The following is a 7,089-nucleotide window of genomic DNA, read 5'->3' on the forward strand; positions in this document are numbered from 1 at the left end:
AAAAAATTAAGGTTGAGACAAATGAATTAAAACATGAAAATAAAATTAAAGAAAAAAATAAGAAGTGAAAATAATAAAAAAAATAGAATAATAAAGTTAAAGGAAAAAATAAAAAAAGTGAAAATAATAAAAAATAAAATTTGTGAGAAAATAAATATGGAAAGTTTAAAAAAATATATTTGAGGTGTAGAGAGGCAAAATGGTAGTTGTACTATACTTAAAAAATAAGGAAGTTTATTCTTTAAAGATATTTTTTGTTGGGGTTAAATATCTAAAGCCACCCATATTTGGGTCTATGATATGCAATTTCCCGATATTTTTAGGCTAATTATTATGGTTTATAATATATTTTACATAACTTTTAAATGATATATGTTACACCTTCTGTCTCAATTTATGTGATATTGATATAATTTTAAGAGTTAACTAAATTTTTTAAATATTTAAAATTATTAATTATTACAACTTATAGTACTTTTTCTTCTATCCCAATTTATATGCAGTAATAAAATTTAGAGAGTCACATAATTTTTTTTACTTCTTTTTAATTAGTTCAAGTTGTAAATTATTATAATTTATAATAATTTTACGTAATTCTCAAATATATAACAAACTAAAAAAAAAAAAAGCAAAACAAACAAATGTAAAAAAGAAATATGTAAGTAGGCAACACAAGCAAACATGTTGATCAGATGCGTGATTATCATCCTTTATTAGTGGGGTAATAAATCACAAATGTCTATTTAAGTGGCACAATGCTTAGATTACCACAATAATTAATTAGAGGTGATACAGTGAATTCATGGTTGAAGCAACGAAGCAGATATAAATGACTTACAACAACTAATTGGAAATGATATAGCAAAATACTATAAAAAATTTTGTGAAAAAAATTTAAATGGGTCTAACATAAGACGTCAAGTTAATTTAAAACGTCAAGAGTTAATTTATCATTTTATATCCATTTTATCTTTTTTATTAATTTTTTTAATACTTAGATAACTTATAATAATTAATTAAGGTGATATAGTAAAATTACAGTTGAGGCAGCTGAAACAGACATGTCATAAATATCTAATTTATTTATTTTATTAAATATTATTAATTTTTAATAATTAATTAGGGGTGATATAATAAAATCACGGTTGAAGCAGCTGAAGCAGATGTGTCATAAATGTTTATTTTAGATTTTTTAATTAAATACTATTTATTTTTAATACATAAATGAGTTATAATAATTAATTGGGGATTATATAGTAAAATCGTGGATTGGATATTATTAATTTTTCAATACATAAATGACTTATAATAATTAACTAGGGATGATATAGTAAAATCACGGTTGAAACAATTGAAACAGACATGTCGTAAATGTCTATTTTTTAATTAAATATTATTAATTTTTTAATATATAAATAACTTAAAATAATCAATTAGGGGTGATATAGTAAAATTATGGAACAAGCAGCCTGCTGAAGCAGGCATGTTGAAACTTAGCCCACTTCTACTATAGTAGTAATAAAAAAATAACTTTAAGAAAGAATTGAATTATAATAGTCTATATCTATATTAGGAGGGTGTTTGGATAAGATTATAAGTTCTTTTTACTTTTAGGAGTGGCAAGTTCCAAAATTGCTTTAAAAAGTCAAAATTTGCTTTTTATAAGTCAAAAACTAAAAGCTCCAATTCCCAACTTATTTTTTTGGCTTTTAAGCCATTGTAGTTTGACCAATTAAAAGACATTTCTGTCCCTCGAAATTCTCCCTTATTCCAAACCCTTATGTAGCCCCAAAATAGCTTTTAATGCTTGTATTAATTGAATATTTCCATTTTTTGTATTTATGACAAACTTAACTCTAGCTATATTAGTACTTCTTTTGTATGAAACTTCTAATTTATGAAATATGAATTTTTATATATTATTCTCTTCTTTAATGCTCCCTCCGTCTCAAATTACTCGTCCCAAATTGAGATGACACATTGATTAAGAAAAATAATTAATAGCATGACTAGTTTACCATAGTACCCCTATTAAATGATATTTACATTTTAATTTAAAGAAAAAGTAATTAATGCAAAGGGTAAAACATGAAAAAAATTATCTCTTCTTGATTAATGAGAAAAGAAAAGTAAAATGAGAAATCAAATTAAGAAATTTGAGATGGGTAATTTGGGATGGAGGGAGTATATTCTTTTAAATTTGGACAATTATTATTGTACAACATATGAATTTCTCTAATAAAAAATTAATTCACCAACCAAAATATATGGAGAATACTCATTGAAAATATACAACTTCATGGAAGGTTAGTGAATGATCCATCTATATTTCACGACGTAACATTCGTATTTGCCAATGTTTTAATAGTGATAGTCATTACTCAATCAACGGGTAATATATTTTCTAATTAAGAGTCTTTTTATCAAACAAATAGTATCATTTGTGACTAACTATTTATCTATTAATGTCATTATAATGATTAGTAACATATATATTTTGCTTAATGATTTAAACTCTTTTAACAAAAAAAAAAAGGTTTTTTAGCACACAAATTAATAGTCATACTTGAAAATATTATATATATATATATATATTAATTGTAATTTGAATCATTTTAGAAATAAAAATTAATAATAATCAACTCTATTTATTGTTAACAACTTTAAGGGTATTTCAGATATTTGACCAAAAAAAGTGCTTGAAAGCACTTGTATATATCATTTTAGAAATAAAAATTAATAATAATCAACTCTATATATTGTTAACAACTTTAAGTGTACCAACAACAGTGGTGGCGTAGCGGAAAGGGGCTGCCCCAACCTATCCAGAGGTCGAAGGTTCGACCCTGGGTATAGTCAAACACTTTGTTGGGAGCTCTTCCCCCCAAATAGGGCCCGACGCGGGGCAAATCCGCATATATTCGGACTCCTAAAAAGCAGGTATCGGACACCGGGTGGTTTAAACAAAAAAAAATAACTTTAAGGATATTTCAAATATTTTGACCAAAAAAAATGCTTAAAAGCACTTGTTTACCAAACACATCTATAACTTTTTTTCAGTTTTAACACTTTTATCCAAACATATGACTGCTTATTTTTAAAATAAGTTTAACACTTTCAAAAGCACTTTTAAAAAACTTTTTAAAAGCCATTTTTTTCAGCCTATCCAAATGGGCCCTAGATACTTAGCCTATGCCAGCACGGGCCCAACATATGTTATTTGCATTATCTCACTTTATGTAGTATAAATAGCATTTGGAGTGTCAATCAAACTTTTAGTAAAATGAATTTTTAAATAATTTAAGTTGTTAATCATTGTGATTTATAGTATTTTTGCGTAATTATCAAACAATTTATGTTACTCACTTTGTCCCAATTTTATAATTTAGAGAGTCAATCAAATTTCTACTAATATATTTTTTAATTATTTTAAGTTGTTAATCATTGTGATTTATAGTATTTTTTTAATATAATTTCAAATAATTTATGTCACTTGCTTTATTGCAACTTATGTGACACTGTTAGAATTTCAAAAGTCAATCATATTTTTTATATATGTTTTTAAAATACTATAAGATGTTAATAGTTACAACTTATAATTTTTTTTGCATAATTTTTAAATTAATAATATTTTACCAAAATAAAAGAAATAAATCAAAATAAACAAAGTACTAAATTTTCAAATCATTGTAAATTCGCTAACATCATTTGGATCAACAAATTACTAAATTAAAACATGTAAACTATACAATATCAAAACTACCCCAGGGTTTTATGTGACACAAATATAATTTAGATAATTAATTATATTTTTAATATGTTTTTAGATATTTTAAATTATTAGCTATTGTAATTTATAATATTTTTTATGTAATTTTCAAATACTATATATTACTCTCTTTGTCTAATTTTTTGTGGCATTGATAGTTGTAATGCCCCGTATTTTTCTAGCATAATCTAAGTCCTAATACATGATTATTCATATATAAAAATTTTGAAAAACTCATTACTTTTAATTTTAGCGACTGCCATTATGTAAAAAATTCAATTAGCTTTCCAACAATATAAAATTTTCCCAAATCCGATAATCGGGTAAGAAGTTATGACGATTTTAAGCTTTCGTCGTTAAACACCGTCATTTTGACCCTTAGCGCGTCGCGGGGTCAATGTAAATAGCAATTTTCAATTTCCAGTGTTTCTTTGTGATAGTGGCGCATCACGCCGTAAGCTCAGTTCATAATTGTCCAATTCCAGTGAGGCAGCGCGATCATGGCGCGCCGCGCCAATCGTGAAAATTAGAATCAAAGGGGCACTGCAATTTCTTCGCATTGCGCCTTCAGCCCAGTTCCCATTTGTCAGTTTCCAGTGACACGGCGTGATAGCATCGCGTCGCACCAGGTGCCCATTTCGAAAAAAATTGATGAAAATTAAAAGTTTCGTCCAAGGGTAAAACAGTCCTTTCCCCTAATTTTAATCCGCCCAGGTGTGCTTTTAAGCCCTAAAAACATTTTTAAACTCATTATTTTAATTATTTTTTCCAAATCAAGAAGCTTTCTCTCCCAAATCAGGAACCCTAGCTCTCCAATTTCAAGGCCAATCCTCAAGAACTCACCAAGAACTTTAGGAAATTCATTAGTTAAGGTATGTTAGATGTTCATCCATGAATTCCTTTCATCCATGAATCCCAAATAACCTATTTTAATCACCAAGTTATAATATTTCATGTTATTATGTTTTAAATTATGATTTCATCCATGAATCTCCATGCACTATTGATTTTATACCATGTTACAATGAAATTATCGTTACTATTCAATTCTCCAGGTGTTAATATTATTATTTATTGAATTAAACCATGATTTAGTACTATTATATTGAATTCATGCTATTTTTGTAAGTTCCATGGCATTCCTTTGATTGTTTTAAACCATGAACTACAAGTGTTTGATAAAATGCCTACAAGAGTGATTTATTTAATAAAAGCCTTTATGTTTTGATCTTCAAGATTTAGTGTCATTTTACTATTATTCTTTTGAGTCCTGGGGGTATTGAATACCCGAAATCCATAGTTGTTTACTTGTTCTAGTATCAGTACATTACAGAATAGTCTTCAGAACATACTATGAGCATTATCAGAATAGTCAGTTACCTGTCAGATGAACTAGAACAGTCTAGTATTTCAATTTCTTTCAGTTGGGAGTAGGATTTAGCACCGAGCAAGTGTAGGGATGGCGGCTTCCCTGTCAGATAGGCAGAGTCGTTAGTAGTAGTCCCTTTACTCCAGAACTACGTAGCCAGCGTAGGATATGAGAAGTCACCCATCAGATTAGGCTTGACTATCTCGCAGGGGTCACCCGTTAGTTCAAGCTTGACATCCTTAGTCCTTTGGACATTGTATCAATTTAGTGGATACACACAACCATCATTAGTACTGTGGCACGATATTAACACCCTTCCAACTGGGGTTACAGGTTAGACCCCGATTAGCTCAAATTGGGGAATGTCGGTCAGATGATACCTCCCACAGTCTCAGATATAGTCTCAGTTATAGTCCCAACCCAGTTATTCAGTCTTAGTGTTGTTTGACCAAAACATACAGATTTCAGTTATTTCAGTATTTCAGTTTACAGATTTTACTCAGTTTATGTTATATGCTTGGTTATGCATCCTCAGTATTTATAGATTTTCATACATTTTTAGTATCTACAGATTCCATGCTCTTTATTCAGTACTTCATGCTTTACATGCATATCCAGTTAATTATTAGTTCTGTTCATGAAACCATGCTTATCAGCCTACCTCATTTAGCATACTAGTACATTCAAAGTACTGATCCCATACCTTTTCTTTTGTGCTATGATGCATTATATCATAGGTTCTGACGCCTAGTTCCCTATTCGCGATTAGACTAATCAAATCCTCAACAGTAGCAGTGGTGAGTCCTCATACTTCGAGGACAGGCTTACTTTATTTCATATCTTAGTTAGTAGTTAGTTGGAGTTAGTTGGGGCCTGTCCCATCAACTCATATTCAGTCAATCAGTTTTAGAGGCTTTTCAGACATTAGAGTCAGTTATTCAGTATTAAGATATTATAGTTAATTATTCAGTTTATCATTATTTTATCAAATTCAGTCAGTGTTTCTATAGACTCATATTTTAGTTTTAAATTCAGTTATTAAAACCTTATGGCATGTCAGTATTCTTTCGCATTTATGATCATGTTACCCAGTTCTCACAACAAGTACCACTTTATGGGTTAGCTTGTGGTCCCTCAGGACTGTAAGCACCGTGTGACGACTAGGGGGTAGTCCCGGGTCGTTACAATAGTCAATTATATTCTTAAAATAATTTAAATTTTTAATTATAATGATTTATAATATTTTTTCTTCTATTCCAATTTAAGTGACATTAATATAATTTTGAGCGTCAACCAAATTTTATGATTGAAGCAACGAAGCGGATATGTCCTAAATGACTTATAATACCTAATTAGAAGTTATACAACAAAATTACTACAAAAAAGTATTTGTAGAAAAATTTTAAATGAGTCTCATATAAGATGTCATGTTAATTTAAAACTTTTTTTTATTAAATATTACTTTTTTTAATACCTAAATAACTTATAATAATTAGTTAAGGGTGATATAGTAAAATTACGATTGAAGCAGCTAAAGTAGATATGTCATAAATGTCTATTTTTTTATTAAATATTGTTAATTTTCTTATATGTAAATGATTTACAATAATTAATTAAGGGTATTATAGTAAAATCAAGGAGCAAAGTATTTGTGAAAAAAATTTAAAGGAGTGTCATATAATATGTCCTATTAATTTAAAACATCAAGAATTAATTTATCATTTATGTCTATTTTATTATTTATTAAATATTATTAATTTTTCAATACCTAGATGACTTATAATAATTAATTAGGATGATATAATAGAACTACGGTTAAAGCAGCTAAAATAGACATGTCATAAATATCTATTTTACTTTTTTTATTAAATTTTATTAATTTTCTTATATGTAAATGACTTAAAATAATTAATTAGGGATAATATATTAAAATATTAAAATATTTTTATTA

This window comes from Capsicum annuum, chromosome 2, assembly GCF_002878395.1.
Source record: "Capsicum annuum cultivar UCD-10X-F1 chromosome 2, UCD10Xv1.1, whole genome shotgun sequence".
Classification (NCBI taxonomy): Eukaryota; Viridiplantae; Streptophyta; class Magnoliopsida; order Solanales; family Solanaceae; genus Capsicum; species Capsicum annuum.